Source organism: Nuphar pumila, chromosome 17 (genome assembly GCF_984573655.1).
Source record: "Nuphar pumila chromosome 17, dmNupPumi1.hap1.1, whole genome shotgun sequence".
In the NCBI taxonomy this organism is placed as follows: Eukaryota; Viridiplantae; Streptophyta; class Magnoliopsida; order Nymphaeales; family Nymphaeaceae; genus Nuphar; species Nuphar pumila.
Window position 1 is genome coordinate 52,420,086 of NC_143265.1, and position 22,256 is coordinate 52,442,341.

The 22,256-nt window shown below is 38.1% G+C and overlaps 1 long non-coding RNA gene and 1 pseudogene across 1 annotated transcript; both read left to right on the plus strand.

Moving 5' to 3' along the window:
* Nucleotides 1–10,095: 10,095 nt before the first annotated feature.
* LOC149811966 (protein MIZU-KUSSEI 1 pseudogene) lies at nt 10,096–10,863 on the plus strand (annotated as a pseudogene).
* A 3,028-nt stretch (nt 10,864–13,891) lies between these two features.
* Nucleotides 13,892–14,663, plus strand: LOC149811967 (uncharacterized). The gene is made up of 3 exons (XR_016428457.1): nt 13,892–14,017; nt 14,166–14,206; nt 14,363–14,663. It is a non-coding gene; the product is annotated as an uncharacterized LOC149811967 (long non-coding RNA).
* Nucleotides 14,664–22,256: the final 7,593 nt, after the last annotated feature.

Genomic DNA, 22,256 nt, shown 5'->3' on the forward strand with positions numbered 1-22,256 from the left:
TCTTTCTTTTTTTTTTGAGCTTTATATCCGATCTCAGTTGGTCTTTCCTATCCCATGATATCTGTCCAAATCAATGGGCCATCACAATCATCGGCACCAATGGATGTTCAGAGTTCTATAGGGAAGTGTTGAAGTCATCGGAGGCCCCTATTCAGCAGATCAGTGTTAGACTGATTTCTCATCCCCCCCCCCCCCCCCTTTTTTCTCTTCCCAATGCTACATGTTGTCCTCAGTCGTAAGTCACTCTTATCGTTCTTATTGGACGATCTAACAAAGCACCTTGCGTGCTTGCTTTGGGCGTGAATCAAGGGAATTACCGCCTGTCAGATATTCAGGGGATCCTGTATGCAAATAAGGCATTTCAATGAGCCTGTCCTTTGTAATTTTCCACTCTTACTGAAGGTTTTGTCTTGTTAAAGATGTAAATGGGTTTTAAAGCATTGTTGATATATCTAAATTTTTGACTGCATGTGAGGAAATTGATGTAGTGTCACAGCCAGGTCTATCGAAATATTGTATTTGAGGCTACAAGGAAAATTGCCTTGATAGGTTCTTATCTGTCAAGCCCCCATGAATGGCCCAAACATTCTTGAGCATTCAATGGCAATCGATAAAAAAAAAGAGAAACGGTATACAGGTGTTTAGTTAGTCACCTGGATTCAGATGATAAACCTCAGACAGGTCTCCAATTGCAATACCATGTTTCCATTGTGATGATTCCCTTTGGATTTGACCAACAGGTTTGGCTCTGGTAAGTGTCATTTAGGCAATGGTGAGTCAAGTCTCTAGCCTCCCTGCTGTAATATATCTCCGATTTTTTTTATTTTATCTATTTCATAACATAGCATCAATTTCATAATCGTCTTTTGCATCTTAGGAGAGAACGTAACGTTCCCTCATTAATATTTCTTGTCGATATTTTACACTTTCATTTACCAGATTCATCATTTTAATATCATTTCCTTGATGTGGTTTTTTTTAGTCTCGTGTTATGCCTGGGTCTTAATCTCAAAAATCTCAGCTATATGGCTATCATAGTAGCAACTGAAGGTTTGGCTTGGACAAAGAGATCAGTTCTAGATCATGGAATTGAGCGAAGGATAGTTCGGATTCTGACATGTTTATAATCCCTCGAAACTAAGCAATGCTTTTCATTAGATTAACATCTATCGAGCAGGCTTGGTTGGTCTTTCTCCTGGCCATTTCATTTCATTTTTTTCTTTTCCTCTCTTATGATCAGAAGTGACCAGAGCATTTAAGAGGAATTCAAAATTTGCTTCCTCTCTGGAGTGTGTTATAATAAGAATGTCCGGTCAATCAGGTTTCATAGTGAGATGGTTGTTTAAATCCATGGGAATTCCATTGTGAGAAATGGAGGCTGTATAAATCATGTACATTTCTAAAGGGATTTCTATTTGAAGGCCCTTTGGTCCACACTACAAGAAAAATGCTACTTAGCGACGGAAATTTGCAACGGATTTTTTTCGTTGCCAATTTGTGACGGATTAGCGAGTGAAAACTATTTGTCGCTAACGTTTGAAATATTTGCAAAATTAGCGACAGAAATATCTCCGTCGCTAAATCCGTCACTAATTAGCGAGGGATTAGCGACAACATTTTTTCGTCGCCAAAAATACTACAAAAAAGGCTAATTAGCGACGGAATTAGCGATGGAATTTTTCCGTCCCTAATCCATCGCTACTTAGCGACGGATTAGGGATGGAAAAATTCCCTCGCTAATTTCGTCGCTAATTTTCGTCCCACCTGAGGCGCGAAATTTTCCCTCCCTTCGTTCAAAATTTTTTCTCCATTTTATTTTTCCCTCCCATTCGATTTAAACCATCCCCACTTGACGACGCGCACAAAGAGTCGATCCCCACCTATGGAGAAGTTGCAGATGGAGCCGATGTGGCTTCACCGGAGCCGAGACGTCAAGGGGGCGACAAAGAGGAGGGTGTTGTTGGGGAGCCACTGGAGCCTTCCAGAGTCGAAGAGAGTGGCGACGAAGAGGAGGCTGCTGTTGGGGAGCCACTGGAGCCTGTCGGAGTCGCGAAGCGCCTGTCGGAGTCGCGAAGCGCCTGTCGGAGTCGCGAAGATGTCGTACTCGTTGCTCTTCCCTCCTGCAGCTCGCGAAGATCCGCGTAGAGTCACAGTTGAAGCTGAGCGCCCCCGCCGTGAAGCTCTTCGGCTGGTTCTCGTGGCAGACCTGGAAATTGAAGAGGAGCTCCCCCCGGAACGCGCCCCTGCCGTGAATCTCTTTGGCTGGTTCTGTGGCAGACCTGGAACTTGAAGATGAGCTCCCCCCATATCTGCACGGAGTCGCAGCCTGCCGGAACGCGCCGGTTCTGTGCAAAAAAAATTGCTCCTTGCCGGAGAACGCGCCGGCAGCGAGCAATTTTTTTTTAATTTTTTTTTTAAATTTAACGACGGATTAGCGACGGATATTATCCATTGCTATTTTAAAATAGCGAATGACTCGCGATGGATCATATCCGTCGCTAATCCATCGCAAATTAGCGACGGACTTAGCGGCGGATAAGTTCTGGCACTACTTAGCATCGAAAAATTCGCGATAAAAGTTTTCCGTCGCTAATCCGTCACTAAACAGTTTAGCGACGGATTAGCGATGAATTTAGGTCGTCGCTAATCCACATGTTTCTTGTAGTGCCAAGGCACGGTAAGTCGTTGCAGCATTTGACAATGAACTTCTGTTTTTCCCTTATGAATATCTCTCAGCATTTTTTTTTTTCTTTTTGCCCATATCTATCATAAAATTGCACTAAAATATAGTGCTCTATTCATGTTTGTTAGAATTTTTCAACCTATGGTTAGTGGTTAGAGAAAGTTATATCAAAATCTGCATAAATACTGTAATATCATAGGAAGATGCACGTATCCCCACCAGAAAATGGCATGGCAATGACCAATTGCATTCATAATATAGGCAGGGTAGCTGTGAGAATGTTGAAAGCCATTATCCTTCAAGCCAGCATTGGTCTCCTACTCATGATATTTTATGATCTGCATAGGGTGGGTTGGGCTAGAGTCACTCCACTTTACAATCCACCTCCCAACCTTCATTCCTAGCTTCAGCTCTACCTTCCATCGTACCTATCACTCACTTCTACACATTCCAGCATCTCATTCAATGAAGTCTCACACTCCATTCATTTACATTGCCATCTAGCTGCACTTTCCTGCACAACTAACCATCATGCATATACCTTCACTGCATTATAATGGTGTTCATTCTTGGCCACTGTCATAGCACATCGATTGTTCACCATGCATTATATACAGTCATGAAGAAAATGCTTCCCGGTGGAAATATGGTTCACTATAAGATGTTAGGAAAGTTTTAAAATTGATGATTTCTTTCCACCAAAAGTGTTTTAAAAACTTTAGTCCCATATCTAAGAGAAATCAGTTTTTCTAGTGGTTTAAATACAAACTTTGTTCTCCATTCTTTACTTTGGTAAGCCTTGTGTCCATGGGTGGCTTGCGGACGTTGCTGCGCATCGTGCAGCAACGGACGCGCCGTTCGCGCGCACGCGCGCGTGCGTGCGTGCGCAAGGGCGCTTGAGGCGCAATGTGGCATTTTGATGGCGCACTTTGCACTTCGCACGCTCGCAGCGGTGCGAGGTGCATATGAGGCGCAAATATCCGTTTTGATTTTTCGGTTTTGAGATATCTGGCCGTTTGAAAAGTTTAATATCATTTATATTGAGATTAAGGCGCTTTGTGACTGTTGGACGATTTTGGAGGCCTTTGATTAACAGTCAAAGATGGGTGACCGTTCAGGTACCTTTTGTCCTATTTTCAAACCGTCAGATTTATGGCCATTAATCTCATTTATCGCAAAACGTTTTGGCCACTCTAAAAGTCTATAAATTCTTCTTTTTCGTCTTTTGAGGATCATCAGAATCTCTGACTCTCCAGTTTTCTCCTTTCTTTCTTCTCGATTTGGCTTGCAGAGTTCATGTGTGGGAGAGGTCATCTGTTCTTGCGAAGCAGTGACTCTCTTGAGGTTCAAGCCTAGTTGTATCCTGAGAACTCAGTCGTAACAAAACCCTTTTTCGCATCTTCGAAATTTCCGGAGTGGGGCGATTGAAGTTCTAAAGATAGCGATCTTAAGAACGTGCCTCTAGGCTTGAAATCTCTTTTCAGAAATCCAATTTTCACGAGGTTGGTATAACAATTTTAGAACTTCAATTATGGCCTCTGGTTCGACATCCAACTCCATCAATCTACTTAGCCGTGACCTTGAAAAACTCGATCGATTTGATGGGTCAAACTTCAAGCGGTGGCAATCAAAGGTATCTTTCTTGCTGTCCGAGCTGCATATCGACTATGTCCTCAAAAAGCCCTGTCCCACTGTCGTTGCTGGAGAAGTTGAGACAGAAGAACAGAAGAAAGAGCGAGAGAAGTGGCATACTGACAACTACAGATGCAAAGGGCATATCCTGAACACTTTAGCCGATTCACTCTTTGACCTGTATTCACCATTGGAGTCGGCTGGAGAATTGTGGAATGCTCTCGAGATCAAGTACAATGCAGAAGATTCTGGTAACAAAAGGTTTATCGTAGATCAGTATGTTAATTTTTCTATTGTTGATGATAAGCCTATACTTGCTCAAATTCATAAGATGCAAATACTGGCCTATAAGATCAAAGGAGAAGGTATGTATCTTGATGATGACTTCCAAGTTGCTGTCATCATTGGGAAACTGCCGGATTCCTGGAAAGAATATAGGAATCACCTAAAACATAAAAATGAGAAAATCACTTTAGATGGCCTTCTTAAGGACATCCGAATTGAGGAAGAGACTCGTCTTCGTGACAAAAAGAATTCGAGTCCTAAAGAAGGTTATCCTAAAGTGAACTTTGTTAGTAACAAGGGTGGCAAAATCATGAAAACCCAAAAAATCAAAAAGAATTTTGTGAAAGGGAAAAAGCCAATTGATAAAAAGAAAATTAGTTGTTATGTTTGTGGCAAGTTTGGCCATTTTGCTAGAGAATGCAGAGAACGGAAGAGGACTGGTCCTAAGCCAAATGAGTCAGAGGAGAGACTTGTTGCTGTAATCTCTGAAACCTTTATGGTTGCTGCAAATAAGGACTGGTACCTGGATACTGGAAGCACTGTTCATGTGGCAAACGACAGGAACTTGTTCAAGTCGTATGAAGTAGTGGGGGAGGGATGCAATCTCTTTATGGGAAACTCTTCCTCAACTAAAGTGCTGGGAAAAGGGAGTGTGGAAAATAAGTTCACCTCCGGGAAAGTCCTAACACTTGAGAATGCCCACTATGCTCCAGAAGTTCGAAAAAATTTAATCTCTGCAGATCTCCTGTCACGAAATAGTTTTAAGATTGTTATTGAGTCTGGGATTGTAACTGTGACCAAAGGAAAAATCTTTGTAGGAAAAGGGTTTGCCACTGGTGGTATGTTCAAGATGAGCATAAATGAAGCTACTACTTCTGTTTATATGGTTGACTCCTATTTTCTTTGGCATTCATGATTAGGACATATAAATTCTCGTTGCATTCATAATATGAATAACTTTGGTCTTCTTCCGTGTCATGTGAGAATAGAACATAAACATAAGTGTGAGACATGCATTCAAACTAAGCTAACTAGACTCCCGTTTCCTAGTGTAGAAAAGAATTATAAATTGCTTGAATTAATGCATTCTGATGTATGTACGATGGATAATGTTTTGAGTCGTGGTGGCAATAGGTACTTTATTACCTTTATAGATGATTACTCAAAATTTTGTTATGTTTATTTGTTGAAACATAAATCTGAAGCATTTTCCAAATTTCTTCTTTATCTAGCTGAAGTACAAAATAGGTTTAAAACAAAGATTGTACATTTAAGAACAGATAGAGGGGGTGAATACTTAGGTGGAGAATTTGATAAATTCTGTGAAGATAATGGCATTATCCATCAAACGTCAGCTCCTAGAACTCCTGAACAGAATGGAGTAGCAGAAAGGAAAAACAGAACACTTGTAGAAATGATGAATGCTATGCTGCTTAATACGAGTTTGCATTCCAACTTATGGGGAGAGGCTATACTTTCTGCTTGTTATATTCTTAATCGAGTTCCTTATTCCAAATCTGATAAATCACCTTATGAATTGTGTTTTGGTAAGAAACCTAATCTGAGTTATTTTCGTGTTTGGGGTTGTTTAGCATATGTTAAAATTCCAGAAAATAAAAGGAAGAAGGTTGGACCTAAAGCATTTAAATATGCATTTGTTGGGTATGCTGAACATAGTAAAGCATATAGATTTCTGGACATTGTTAATGATGTTATTGTAGAATCTAGAGATGCATCTTTCATAGAACATAAAAATGCATTTGATTCTCTTCTTGATGGCAGTCGAATTATAGTAGATGAACTTCCTGTAAATGACATGATTGAATATTCTAATGAATGTGTTGATGAACCAGAAACTGAAGTTAGACTCAGTAAACGCATTAGAAAACCAACTAATTTTGGTTCTGACTTTTATACATTTCTAATTGAGAATGATCCTGTGTCTTTTCAAGAGGCTATGTCTTCTCAAGATGCTGCCTTTTGGAGAGAAGCTATAAATGATGAAATAGAATCAATTATGTCTAATAATGTTTGGAAATTAGTGGATTTACCTGTTGGTTGCAAAACTATTGGCTGCAAATGGATTTTCAAAAAGAAATTAAAAGCTGATGGTACAATCGATAAATTTAAAGCACGTTTGGTTGCAAAAGGCTTTAAACAAAAAGAAGGTATTGATTATTTTGATACTTTTGCTCCTGTAACCAGAATATCTACTATTAGAATTCTGATTGCCATGGCTGCCATATATAAGCTTCAAATCCATCAAATGGACGTGAAAACGGCCTTTTGAATGGAGAATTAGATGAAGAGATATATATGGAGCAATCTGAAGGTTTTGTAGTGCTAGGGCAAGAGCGCAAAGTTTGCAAACTTGAGAAATCCTTATATGGATTAAAGCAAGCCCCCTAAGCAATGGCATGAAAAATTTGATAGTTCTCTGGTGCATAATGGTTTTAAAATTCATGATGCGGACAAATGTGTCTACAGTAAAGTAGATAGTAGCTCAATTATTATTATTTGTTTATATGTTGATGATATGCTTATTTTGGGTAACAATAGTGAATGCATAAATCAAACAAAAAGATTTTTATCTTCCTTGTTTTGTATGAAAGACTTGGTGTGGCAGATGTTATTTTAGGAATCAAAATTATAAGAAATAAAAATGGCATTGTATTATGTCAATCACATTATATTGAGAAAATTCTTACAAAGTACGGATATCTTAATAGTTCACCAGCATGCACCCCATATGATCCAAATATGAAATTGACTCTTAATGACGGTGCTAGTGTTCAACAATTAAAATATGCCAGTGTTGTAGGTAGCCTTATGTATGCAATGAACTGCACAAGGCCTGACATTGCCTATGCAATGAGTAAAGTGTGTAGATACACTAATAATCCTGGTCATCAACACTGGAATGCAGTGAACAGGATTCTTAGATATCTAAAGCATACTTTAGATTATGGAATTCACTATACCGAGTTTCCTGTTGTTATTGAAGGGTATAGTGATGCAAGTTGGAATACTGATTTTGAAGATTCCAAGTCTACGAGTGGTTAGGTTTTTACCCTTGGAGGAGGAGCAGTTGCATGGGGGTCTAAGAAACAGACCTGTATAACTCATTCTACAATGGAATCTGAGTTTATTGCTTTGGCATCTGCTTGTAGAGAAGCTGAATGGCTTAAGAATATGCTAGTGGATATTTCACTAGGTGAGAAGCCTATACCTGCTATTTCAATGTTTTGTGATAGCCAATCAGCTATATGTAAAGCAGGTAATATGAAATACAATGGGAAGTCTAGACATATTAGTCTAAGACACAGTTTTATAAGACAAATGATTAATGACAATATTATTTCATTGAAATATGTGAAGTCATGTCAAAATTTGGCAGACCCATTTACGAAAGGCCTTTCAAGAGATGTCATCAATAAAACATCGAGGGGAATGGGAATTAAGCCAATTAAGTCATCACCTAAGGATACCCAACCTAGAGCGCTGGAGATCCCACATGCATAGGTTCAATGGGAAACGAATTGGTGAATGACAGATATTTAGCATATTTATGTAAGCCCATTACTGATGTGTGCTCATGAGCTGTAACTAATATGAGGGTTGAGCTAATAGCTCTTAATGAGTTTGTAGGCCTTAAGGCTAAGGTGTGTGTTACAGTACACCTAGACAAACTCACCTATATGAGTGTAGAAATGTGAGCCGTTTCTTATGAGAATTGGCAATTCTCTAGAGCACTCATGAATCCAGGAAAGCACAAGGCTCTAAATGTGCCAACATGAAATCCACACAATTGAACTTTTGGAAACCTATGTATGATTGAAAACTCCGTTAACAATATAAGGAGCTAAGTTCAAGGTAAGTCCACTTAGCACCTTGGTTAATTTAGGTTTTCTTTCAAATAGTGGGGGTTCAAGTCATGCAGACACTCTCACTGATGCCTAAGTTTCTATGCAAGCCAATTATATTTTAAAACTAGTGGAGGATTGTTAGGAAAGTTTTAAAATTGATGATTTCTTTCCACCAAAAGTGTTTTAAAAACTTTAGTCCCATATCTAAGAGAAATCAGTTTTTCTAGTGGTTTAAATATAAACTTTGTTCTCCATTCTTTACTTTGGTAAGCCTTGTGTCCATGGGTGGCTTGCGGACGTTGCTGCGCATCGTGCAGCAACGGACGTGCCGTTCGCGCGCACGCGCGCGTGCGTGCGCAAGGGCGCTTGAGGCGTTTTGATGGCGTTTTGATGGCGCACTTTGCACTTCGCACGCTCGCAGCGGTGCGAGGTGCATATGAGGCACAAATATCCGTTTTGATTTTTCGGTTTTGAGATATCTGGCCGTTTGAAAAGTTTAATATCATTTATATTGAGATTAAGGTGCTTTGTGACTGTTGGACGATTTTGGAGGCCTTTGATTAACAGTCAAAGGTGGGTGACCGTTCAGGTACCTTTTTGTCCTATTTTCAAACCGTCAGATTTATGGCCATTAATCTCATTTATCGCAAAACGTTTTGGCCACTCTAAAAGTCTATAAATTCTTCTTTTTCGTCTTTTGAGGATCATCAGAATCTCTGACTCTCCAGTTTTCTCCTTTCTTTCTTCTCGGTTTGGCTTGCAGAGTTCATGTGTGGGAGAGGTCATCTGTTCTTGCGAAGCAGTGACTCTCTTGAGGTTCAAGCCTAGTTGTATCCTAGGAACTCAGTCGTAACAAAACCCTTTTTCGCATCTTCGGAATTTCCGGAGTGGGGCGATTGAAGTTCTAAAGATAGCGATCTTAAGAACGTGCCTCTAGGCTTGAAATCTCTTTTCAGAAATCCAATTTTCACGAGGTTGGTATAACATAAGATTGCACTTAACTCAATCATGAAGAAAATGAACATCAATTTTGATATGTTTGCTTGGGATTGAGAAAATGCAGGCTAAGCGTGAAAGCTATGTGAAACAATGGGAGATGTTGGCACCGTACTCGCTAATAGTACCAACATGCGTTTAAGTGAAGCCATGCCCAAGATCTTTGTTCCTACATGTTATCGGCATTGTTAGGCACCCCCACCCACCTTTCACAACTCTGGACAAGAGCAATTTTCGGAATGACGTACAAGCACAGTCTATATTAAGGATGACACAATTTCTTTTCTTTTAATAGGTTAGCTGGTGGGATTCGTTCAACCTGGTATTATGATAGCGCCACCTCAGAATCCAGCTATCTCATTTGACCCCCCAAACGAAACAATCTACCTGTGTATATATGATGGTGAGAAATATATGCATTTGCTAACGGTGGATTCAAGTAGGACTTTTCCCCGTAAAACAAGGTCAATCCTACAAACTCAACAGACTCGACAAACTTTCTTTTATCCCCTCTCCTCCTCCTTTGCCACTCTTATTACACCAACAATATTCCCTCTCTCTCTCTCTCTTGAAACAACACAGAAGAGTGCAAATGAGGTAATAAGGTAAGGTCCCACCTCGGTTGAGGCTAAGATGGGAGAGCACAATTCAAGCAGCACGGACGGCCCATCCAGGCAGACCGCACCACCGTCCCCCCCAGTGGCCCCACCACCCAGACCACAAATTTCCCTAGTGCAACCTTCACAAAAGAAGCGATCCAAACCGGTCAAGGCGTATCGACTCTTCCGAACAGTCTTCCGATCTTTCCCCATCATCACTCCGAGATGTCGATTCCCTGCCGTCCTTCCAGGTGGCCCATCGTCCCACTCCGATTCGCACCTCTTGGGAGGTACCCGAGTCACCGGCACGCTCTTCGGGTACCGGAAGGGCCGAGTCAGCCTAGCCATTCAAGAAGCACCTGGGTGCCTACCAGATGTGGTCATTGAGCTAGCTTTGCAAACCGATATGCTGCTTAGGGAGATGTCATCCGGGCTAGTAAAGATTGGGCTCGAGTGCGAGAAGAAGCCTGACCGGACCAAGCTACTCAAGGAGCCATTGTGGACCATGTACTGCAACAGTAAGAAGGTCGGCTACGGCGTGAGGCGCGAGGCGAACGAAGAGGACCTCAACGTGATGCAATTGCTCCAAGCCGTGTCAATGGGCGCAGGTGTGCTGCCGAGTTCGGCAACTAGCAGTGGTGGTGCTGGACCAGCAGAGGCAGAGGGTCAGGATGGTGAGCTAGCCTACATGCGAGCCAACTTTGAGCGAGTTGTGGGGTCAAAAGACTCGGAAGCCTTTTATATGCTTAATCCGGATGGTAGTAACGGACCCGAGCTCAGCATCTTTTTGGTTCGGATATGAACTTAGTATGCTAAATGAGCGTAGGGTTGTGCATCTCATGTAGGGTTGTGCATCTCATGTACAGTGCCTTCAATTCACAGAAGCTTTTGCCTCCTAATTCTTAATTGTTTATTTTTCTGTTCTTTTAGATCACTGTTATATATATATATATATATATTCCATTTAGCCATTTTTATACGGTAGTATTTGTTGAACTGTTCAATGATTTTTCTAAAAGATACCATTAAGAAAAAAACATTTGGAGCGAGAAGATGGAGGTTTGCATGTCATGTTTTGGGTGGTCGAGCATCTTGCAAGCTATCTTGGATTTTGTACAAGGGTAGAAACTTAGGTAGTTTTTTTTCTCAAGTTTTAATAATGATATTTAGGCGAAGATAACTGCCTTGAGAGAGAGATGCTCATTGTTATTTAAATTGCACTGTCATTATAAATTCAATTTAATTTGGTTAAGTTTGGCATATGCCTGCCCTGACCAAGATATTTGGAGATGATTCCGTGCTACAGTACAGTGGAGGAACTTTGGGACACCCTTGGGGTAATGTGGAGGAACTTTGGGACACCCTTGGGGTAATGCAGCTGGTGCAGTAGTTAATAGGGTAGCTTTAGAAGCGTAATGAGGAGGGACGTGATCAATTGGTCGTGAAGGTAATGAAGTTATCCATGAAGCTAGCAAATGGAGACCTGAACTCCTGCTGCTTGCGAGGTATGGAAGGAGATCAAATTCAAATTTGAAGCAATGGATGTCTTGTAATTCAAGATTCTGATTCACGTTCATCGTATCAATTGAAATTAAACTCGGCCCAAGCCCAAGTGTTATTTAAATTGCACTGTCATTATAAATTCAATTTAATTTGGTTCTATAAAGAGCCTAAGTGTAAACCATGCAATCTAGATTATTACGATCCATGAATTTCATCAGATCCACGAAAATTTTTGAAGCATTTGTGAGAATCAATACTTGGATTTCCAGATTCCGATGTTTGAATGGGTTTCTCTAGTGATCTAACAATTGACTGTCACAAATGCTTTAAAAAATTTCAACTTCATCACCATGGGATGTGTAACAATGTACAGCCGTTTGTGCATTTTAATGTCATGCATAAATTATTTTAAGACAAAATGTCCATCAAAATGAGTTTTTTTGTCATTTTTGCATTGGGCTTTTGGTCATTTCCAAACCATTATTTAATTTTTATATTCAATGACCAATCTACCCTTGTTTAAACATGGAGTTGGAAAGCTAACACGTATTTTTCTGAATTTTTGGTACAGATGGCCAGAAAATAGTATAGAATAACTAGGCTAGGTGCAGTCACACTTATTTATCTCTTTTTTCAAAACATTGTTGGGGTTGTATCTCAGTGCCCGTTCATCATTTTATAGTGATTCAGATGTTGTTTTACAAATGTATTTCTATCTAGTTTCTTTGTTTTTTATGTGTTTTTTTCAAATTCCTTCAATTTCTTGATAAAAAAATAGTATTAAAGTTTGTTACAGAGAAAATTCGCATATCCTGAGAAGATCCGTATATGCAAATATTAAAATAATTATTTTAATGCCCAACATTTACAGTCAGACAGATTTTTGCAAATTATAAGGTTTTTTTAAAAAACACATCATTTTTTTGCGTACAGTACAATAATTTTCCCATTTATTTTTTATGCCTTTAAAATCACATTGAAAAAACATTATCTAATTAAAACCCATTTTCTACTAAGCAAATTACGTAAATCACACATGCAGAGTTTGGTTTATAGAAGGAATAAAAAAACAAAAAATGATTATTTCCAGTCAACGGCATGGTACCTTCAATATTTGTAATTATTTTAGATCTTGAGAGAATATTTGTAAAGGAAAGCAGAGAGGAAGTCAAGGTAGAAAGATTCTGCTCCTAACTTTTAAGGAGGATAATAACTTGAATGCGAGCTGCAACACAAGAAAGAATGAAATACTATGATTTTATATTGGAAAAAGTTAAGATGACGAGAAGAACTTGAACGCTTTAGGAATCTAGAATGTACCCCCACAAGACGGCAAAGATGGTTAGAGAATAAGAATTTCTTCGCCGATGTGCTTTCTAGATGGGCCACTTGTTTGTTTGTTTATTCTTGAAAGAAAACAAAGGTGGGGTTTTTAGTTCACTTTTCCAACCCGTGGGCCACTTAAACAAAGATATGGCCAACTAAGATGCCTCTGGTTTAGACAAAGTTGTGAATAAAAAAATCCTTAAAATTCATATATGTCGAGGGGTTGGATCTGGTCTGTATCTACTAACATAAATTATGTGATAAAAAAGGGTGTAATCTGAAATAGTTAAAACCTGGTTTCTGATTTGAAGTGTGGTTCATTATATGGGTTTATTTTTAGACTTAGAGGCAGGATGGATTAGGGTCAGATATTTCTAATCTGGCAGGATATATACGTACAAACCATACCTGGTAAAGTCTTGATTTCCTTAAAATATTTTACATGTAAAAATTATGGATCTTAATTGGATCTCAGGTCAAACTCAGGCCTGGTTTATAAATTTCTAGACAAAACCCAGTCCTTTTACTCGTAAGATCTTATGCGTCCCACCTGATTTGCTAATCAGATCTACCTTATTAGGTCCAGACAATACCTTGGGTCAGATGGGGTATAATAACTGACCCTTTGACAGCACTACTCCAGTCCAATCTGATGCTTATGGAAAACTGCATAAGCTCATGCAGGTTCCAGGCCGTGTTAACGCGGCTAATGTATGTGTAATCCGGATCCGGATCTCAGAGCAATCCTACCTCATAAATCTGATGGTAATCAAAATGTAGAGATTATGGACTTGTTTACATTTTTAACATAAGTTTTGAGATTATGGGTTTGTTTACGTTTTTAACAGTCAGTGGCACTCACCCTTTTCTTTTCTTAAAATAAGAAGAGATGGGAAGGATACAGCTGTAAGCCCACAATGTGGCTGGCCCACACCCATTTCCAACGTCTTTAAAAGAAAAGAAGCCACATGACCATGCACTTGATTCCAGGTATCCCTATTATTTTACCTCTCTCTCTCTCTCTCTCTCTCTCTCAACGATGGCTTTGGTTCCAGGGTTAAGGAAGAAAATACTCGACCTTTGCTCAAGCTTCAATCCTTGCAAAAGTGGTGGATGTATGAAGAAAGGTAAGGAACCAATTCACAGCAGCTTGCTTGATTTAAGTTGAAATTTTTCACTCAAAAGTAATACAAGGAATTCATTCTTGACAATATATATTACAATGTTCTAAAGTTCTAAATCTTTGTTCTCATTTTGTTATGTTCTTGCTTGAAGGAGAAGATGGTGCAGAAGAACCAAATCTAAACGTTAGTCAGGTGATAAATATATAAGCATCAACCCTTTTGCTTTGCTATATTTTCCAACTTGACCAGTTCAAGGATATTTACCTCTACATGTTATAAGATAGGAAAACAAATATGTTAAATTATCCGTCCCATATATATTTACTAAATTTTTGGGTTCTTTGACAGAAAATGGAGGTACGTGAGAGAGGTTTCCACTTAACGGCTAGGAGGGGTCCAAAGCCTCCTGGTGTAGGAAACAGCCACCTTCCTCAAACCAACTAATTCTGAGCCACAAGAATCAGCGTCACTAAAGGATGAAGTTGCTTGTTTGCATTTTCTTTTTTATTTTGTTTCTTCCTTGGGTTTTTTCTCTCAGAGTTTGTTAATTGGTCCACTGAGGTGGTCTTATATGGAAGAAATTGGTTTTCTGTTTGTATGGTCTGTGCAATATAGATATAAATCTTGAAATTAATAGAATAAATAACTTTGATTTCAGTGATTCGTTTTGGTTTCTCCTGCTGCCACTACACCAGGCAGTCCTATGCAAGGTAAACCCCAGTGGGGTTATCGACGCCCAAGCCTTACGGAGCCCACTAGTTAAAGGCATCCGCACACCTGGTGGGAGTCGAACACCTTCTCCAAAACGGTTCCGCTCATTCTCAAAGTCCTGCCTATCTTTATACCCCGTATTGGGATTTGATTGATGTAAGTTGTTTGGATCAAATCGGACTCTGTGACCTATATCGTTCATTTTATTGAAGATCAACTTTTAAATTGCCCAAATCTGACGTGCGCAAGAATTTTTGGTGATTAAAAAATCAACTGTTTGACAAAAACACTAAATTTTGTAATTTAAGAAATCATATTTTTTTATCTAAAAATTACAATCAAATTATTGAATCCATCTATAAGGTCAGATTTGATAAAAAACAACTTGCATCTTAAGATTTAAAAGGGGTACGAAGACAAGGGACAACATAAAGGATGAGTGAAAGCAATACAAACTTTAGATCACTTTTTCAAGCATAGAGTTACTACAAGAAATCAGATTTTTATTGGCGCTAAATCAGGGTCACTAGTAGTTTCACTAGTAAAAGTATCATCGGTAATATATTTACTAGCTCTAATGCATAGCGTCAGTGAATGGATTTTTACTAGTGCTAAAAAGGTGTCAAAAAAAATGTTTTTTCTAATGCTAAATTAACATCAAAAAATTATTTTTTTCTAATATTTTTTTAGCGTTAATGATATTTTTTTTGCTAATTTATGTTTTTCTCGTATATAACCTGTTCAAAACTTCATTTAATAATGAACATACTAATACATTTATTTATGTATTTATTCATTTGAAAAATGAACATGTTCATGTGTACATTCATTCATTTAACGATAAACAAGTTCATATATTCATTCATTTCATTCATTCAAAATGAATTAGCCCATTCATTTCATTCATTCGAAATGAACCAGCTCTTACATACATTGATATTTTTCATTCAATATAAATCAACTCTTTCATTCATTCATTATCAAACACTTTATAACTTCAACCCTCCATAACTCCAATATTCACATATGAAACCTTGCAAGAAACACAACATATATATATACAACTATCTTCATTCAACGCTTCATAACTCTAGCTCTCCATAACTCTAACATTCACATATGAAACCTTGCAAGAAACACAACATATATGTATACATAAATGCACAACTATCTTCATTTAAACATATGAAACATGCAAGAAATACAATATATATACATACCTAAATACACAACTATCTTCATTCAATACTTAATAACTTCAACACTCTAGAACTCCATCATGCTTATATATATATATATATATATATATATATATTCATTTATTCATTTATTAAAAAATAAACCAGCTCATATATATATTTAATCATTTATTTAAAAATGAACATGCTCATATGTACATTCATTCATTTAAAAATAAACCAGTTGATACATTAATTCTAAAATGAACTTGCTCATGCATACATTCATTTTTTTTCATTCAATATGAATAAGATGGTAAATTAAAATATCTCTCTAAGGTATATGGCACACCAAAAATAGATAAACATGTGTTGAGATACACTAGAAGAGCTCCTAAAATCAGGGGACACACATGTGTTGGTGCTTTTATTTTGTCTAATGCAATCTATTTTTTGGTCTCTTACACCAAAAGTCCTAACATTTAAAAAAGAGTAGAACAAGAGAAAAATGTTATCTTTCCAACACCATTGAGATCATGATGATTTGATGGATGGTTGGAGTGATACACCTTTGAAAAGGTAGACAGGTCGATTGTTTCATACTGTAGAGCACTTTTTTGCTTTTGGTTTTGAATCCCAAAAATAAGAACCTTATAAGGGTTTTCCATGATGGCTCAAAACTAAAAAGTCTTAAATCTATTTGTTAGCTTTCCAATGAATATGAAAATGTGAGTTTTTGTTGTCAGAAGAATAGAAGGTTTTCTGTAGAAAACAATCAAAACAAGGACTTTTTCCTGTTTGAGCATATTTTCAGAGGCCGTAGAGTCAGAATCTAAAAATATGTCGAACATGTGAAATAAAGTATCATACTTTCTAACATGTCCTAGATTATTGAAAAGAGAACCACGAGAAGAAAGATAATTCTCTATCAACATGATTGTGCCAAAGAAGACAAAAAACATAAAATGAGGGATTTGGATCCAAATCCAAAAAACACAAAATACTACTAACCTTGCAACGCTAAAAATCTCAACAACTTTGATCTTCACATCAAGCAAACGGGTCCCATTGTGATCTCCATTTTGTGGTTCTTGAACTTTTAAAGGCTAAAAATAGACATTTTTCACGAAAATATTTTTTAAAAAATGGATCCAAGATCCGGATCCGAATTTGAGAAGAGTGTGAGACCATTCTTCAAGATCTTGCACCTTTCCACCTCAATTGAGTAGGGATCAGCCGGATCAGAGACTTCTAATTGTTGTTATTGGAGCAGCAACATTGCAAAAAGGCATACCTCAAGCGTGAATCCTAAGAAAATTTGAGTTTGGTGGTAAAAACCGCTAAAACTCTGAAAAAACATGAAAACACCAAAGTACACTAATGTTTGGAAAATCTAAACTTATAAACTAAATAAAATAATTGAATAACAATTAAAATAAATCAAACTCACCTCGGGCTTAGGTAGCTCTTTCTATGTTTGACGAGCGAAGGTGCACGGGTGGTACTTTGGCTTGGCATGGGCTCAATATGGGTATGAGTTGAGGGATCTAGGTCCTAGACTAGGTACAATGTGAGCTAGGCTAGATTCAGTATGTCGGGATTTTGAGGGAGTAGCAATACTAGGAGTGTTTGAATCTTGATCTCTTAAATAGAGAGAAGGCCCTTATTTATAGGTTTTTAGTAGATCCACATACATTTTCTACGTATCCAAGATCCAAATAAAGATCTACAGTTGTAATTAAATGTGTTTGAAATATAAGGCTTGGATTAAATCTTAGGTTGGTTGCCTAAGATAGAATTACATGACTTTAAGAGGGGTTTAATGGCTCATTGTTTGTTTTGGTAGGTTAATTTGTTGAGTTAAGGCGAGCTAATCCCAAGGGTGCATGTTTCAAAATAGGTAAGGATACATTGACAACAAATGTGTTGATGACAAATATGTTAACGACAAATGTGTTGACAACAAATCATGGGGATTGACAGATGACGATAAATCAAGAAAAGTGACGGATCTTGACAACAAATGAATGTCGTTAAGGGATGATGATGTCATAACCCTGAAAATGGTTGATGCTAACAATGATTCAAAGAGGTTGACAAAAATTCAAAGTATGATAACGACACTTCTTTTATGATAATTCTTCAGAAAAGAAGTATCGTTAATAGCCAAAAACTCATTTTGGTCATAACTTTTAATTACAATATTGGTTTGACTTAATTTTTGTTGTGTTGGAAAGCTAAAAGCATCCTCTTTATCTTTTCTTTAGGTTAAAAACCTTAAAGAGGTGGTTTTGAAGGTAAAAATCATATTGAAGTTGTTTTTGGCGAAGAATTTTGGGGATTTTGACATGGAAAATACCTCGGTCCAAAATGTGGTATTTACAAAGTGTCATCTTTTGAAAAGGTCATAGACATTGGTGTCATGGATTGGGAAACTAATACACCTAGACCATTCGGTTCTGTAGATAGGGAGACTATTTTTTTTGAGATTTTCTTCAACAATTTTCCTATACTCTTCTTACAGTGATCAAATCCAAAATGAAGATAGGAGTCGTAAGCTTGGCTAAGTGACTCTTGATATCATATGGACTCTTCTTCCTTACATCTACCCCAACTGGAGAAGCTGGCACTTTTGCTTTTGGATCTTGCTGAGTGTGTGAGCCCATTTCGTGTGGCAAGAAGGGAATGCCCTTTCTAAGGTGTTCTAATTGGTATGTATGCCCTAACCATGTGAGGTGAGCAAAACTATGGGATGTTGTGCGATTAGAAGGCAAAGACAAAGCTGGAAGTGCTCTTTGACTGGTTGATCCTTGACTTCCTATTTTAGGAGTGTGTGAGATACTCTCAGTTGACTGATCAAGACAAATGACATTGACTAACTGTGGTTGGCTAGACACACATTCATCGACGGTGGACATAATCTTGACAATGGGTACCTTAGTCCAGTTTGGAATGGCCAAAGTCTCGCCCATCTTGAGGATCTACATGAACTAATAGTAACACCATCACATTCAACTTTCTAACTAAGGAAAAAATTGTTGATGGCAACCTCTTTCTTTCACTCATGAAGTGAGATATTGTATAAGACCTTAAATATATGCAGCATTTACATATGACACATATAGTTATCTGAAAGGAATGTATGCGTGAATGGGCTTAAGAAATCTACAATAGAGACTAAGTTCAAAGCGAGGGTCTGAATCTTGTTAACACTAAGTGAAGGTTCAAACCCAAAATGTACATTCATGAATATGACTTTTATGAACAACTTCATGTTTTCTTTGTTATAATTTTGACCCACGTAGGGGATTGTTGTTGTTTGGCTCAAAATTTATAGCCTTTTGTACCAAGCTTTTTGGCCAAATAACCCTCAGCCTAATTTTTGATAAATAGATTTTAAAGGAAAAACCTACTTTATGAAATATATCTAGTCCTATATTGAACATTTTTAAGAAGCACATTGAATTTAAAATGTGTAGAAGGGGCTTGTCAATTGAATTTTGAACTTTGGACTTTGACTTAGATTTGAATTAGGATTTGATTTTGGACTTATGACTTGGATTTAGATACAAATTCAAATTTTTCTCAGCTCGATCTCTTGGTCTTAGCTTGACTTTAACAAATCCTTTTATCGCTTATTTTGAATAATTTTGTACCTCATAAAACCTCTTAAACAACTTTTATTTTTCCAAAACATTTTGGTGGTTGACCAAGGTAGTCAAAGGTCATTTTTTATCTAATTGAGGAGTGACACCTAGCCTTAACGACTAGCTTTAATGTCCCTCAACACGTGGGGATGTTGGTGGATGCATGAAGCCCGTTTGAGTATTATTGAGTATATGCTACCCGTTTGGCCTTTATGGGCTCATGCAAACGGTTCTTCAGACCATTCTGATGAGGCCTATATACACCCCAAGTGATTAAGGTCATGGCATAACAAGTTTTTGCTCTGCACCTCTTCTTCTTCATGCTATCTCTCTTCCCATTCTCTCCATTTCTCTGCTTTTCCTTCAAAGTTCAAAATAGATGTCATGGTGGACAGTCTACTCAGTGCTAACAGTGACTGATATTGCATATGAAGTGATGCTTGATTGTATCCCAGAAGCAAGGTTGTATTCAACCTTACTGCACCCGGGTTCAACCTTGTGGGACAACTATCAGTTTTAAGAAAGTGACATTATTGTGCGCCTCCAAGCTTGGGTCCCACTGATTACAAAGAAATTTCTAACATGTGTGTATTGGATTCTATTCAAATTATTGACATGTTCAACATGATAGCCAAAGCTCTTGGAGGTAAGTTAATTGATGTTGATGATCAGACCTCATCTAAGGTGCATTTTCATATTGCTAGAATCTTGGTTGAATTCCCGGTTAATTGTGATTTATGTGATTCTTTGCCCCCTTAATTTGGGAGCTTCTTTCATTGATTCGATTAAGATCAATTATGAATCTTTATCTAAGATTTGTGGCACCTGTCAATACTGTCTCCACGGGACTGATCGTTGCCAAAAGAATCAAAAGGTTGAGCTGAATAATATAGATTCTAATGGTTGGCTACAAGCCTGGAAGAAGAAAGTTCATAAAATATGGGTTCCTAAGGCTCCTCCTAAAGAACATCAAAATTCGTTTGATATCCTTCGGGAGGAGACAGAGGATGATGTTAATGAGGTCAAACATGTGGACGATGATGGCCAACCCCAGGAGGATGTTATAGGGGTGCAAACTGAGAAAGTGGTGGAACCATGATTCAGTTCTTAATGAGGGACTGGTCAATTCAGAACCAGAGTCTGATTCGAAAGATGTTGAAACTGTTGCTGTCGACATTCTCGGAGAGAAAACTGCGGAGTCTGCTCTTATGGAGGAATATTCAGTGTAAGACAAATCTGATGAAGACATTGGGAAGGGCAACCCAACTTCTGATTCCATCCAAGGTGATGTTACAGATGATTCTAAGCGTAAGGTTGGTCGGTCAAAGAAAGGTGTCTAGTGCTTTTATTGGGGGGAGTAAGATTAATCTTCGGCCTCGTGGAGGAAGTGGAGGTAAAAATAAAATTGTATCATGAGGATCATATCATGGAATCTTCGGGGTTTTGAGAAACCCCAAGCCCATAGGAAGTTTCAATTCTTTATTAGTAATCATCATCCTGAGGTGATGTTTATTATAGAGCCCATGATTTTTTTTCAGAGATTCTTGTCTTTGAATTACAGATAAGTTGATTTTTATATTATCCATGATTCTTTATGTGATTCTAATTGAACGTATATTATGTGTTTTGGGGACCAGGCTAGGGTGGAGTGCACAAACTTTCATGTCAACGATGGATTCATATGTTGTTTGGCATTTGATCAAAGCAACAACAAGAGATTCAAGGTTAATGGGTTGTATCTTACCAACCACTGTGGGCATCAATCTATGTAGTTTAGTGTTATTATGGCCTCGATGGATGTTGAACCTCAACTGTGGGCGGTCATTGGAGACCCAGGTGCAAGATTTACGTAGTCCAATAATCGGCAGGCAGGGCAAACATTCAGTGTAGACTGGATGGATGCTTTGTTTAGTATCAGTGGTTTGATGATGTCGGTATGGGGAGTGCTCTTAAGGTATTTCTGAGATCTGTTGCAGATCATAGCCTCTTTGTTATTTGATTCTCAAGGTGTAGTAATGCAGGGAAAATGCTAGGCCTTTAAGTTCTTTTCCTGGTGGCTTTTAAAATCAGATTGCTTATAAATTATTGCCCAAAGTTGAAATTTCTACTCAGAGGGGATGCCTGATGACTTGTGTCCTCAATAAGCTTGATGAGGAGAGATCCAACCTATTGCTTAGGTGCAAAAACAAGAATATGGAAAATAAAGTTAATTGCTTGCGTGAGGATCTCAACTTGATTCAGCAACGAATGGACTGCAATAGTCCATTGGTAGAAGATATTGATTTGGAGATCAAACTAAAAAGAGAGCTTGAGAAGGTGTTGTAGCAAGAAGTCACAAGGGCAACAGAGATCTCATGCTTTGTGGCTTAATGAGGGTGATAGAAACACCAAATTCTTCATGGCTTGGGTGAAAGGTAGGCATAAGTATAACTAGATTATCAGATTGTTAGTTGATGATGATTACGTGACGGATCCTTCAGGTATTGATGATAAATGTGCTAGATTTTTTCAAGAGCTTTTCCAAGAGGAAGAGGAAAGGTTGGATGAGATGTCATGTCATGATGGCCTTCTGGTTTCAGATTCTGAAAATGAGGCACTTCTAGACCATGTGACCTATGAAGAGATTTGCAGAGTACTGTTTCAAGCCAATGGTTTGAAGGTGCATGGGCTTGACGGGTTTCCAAGCTTATTCTTCCAAAAATGTTA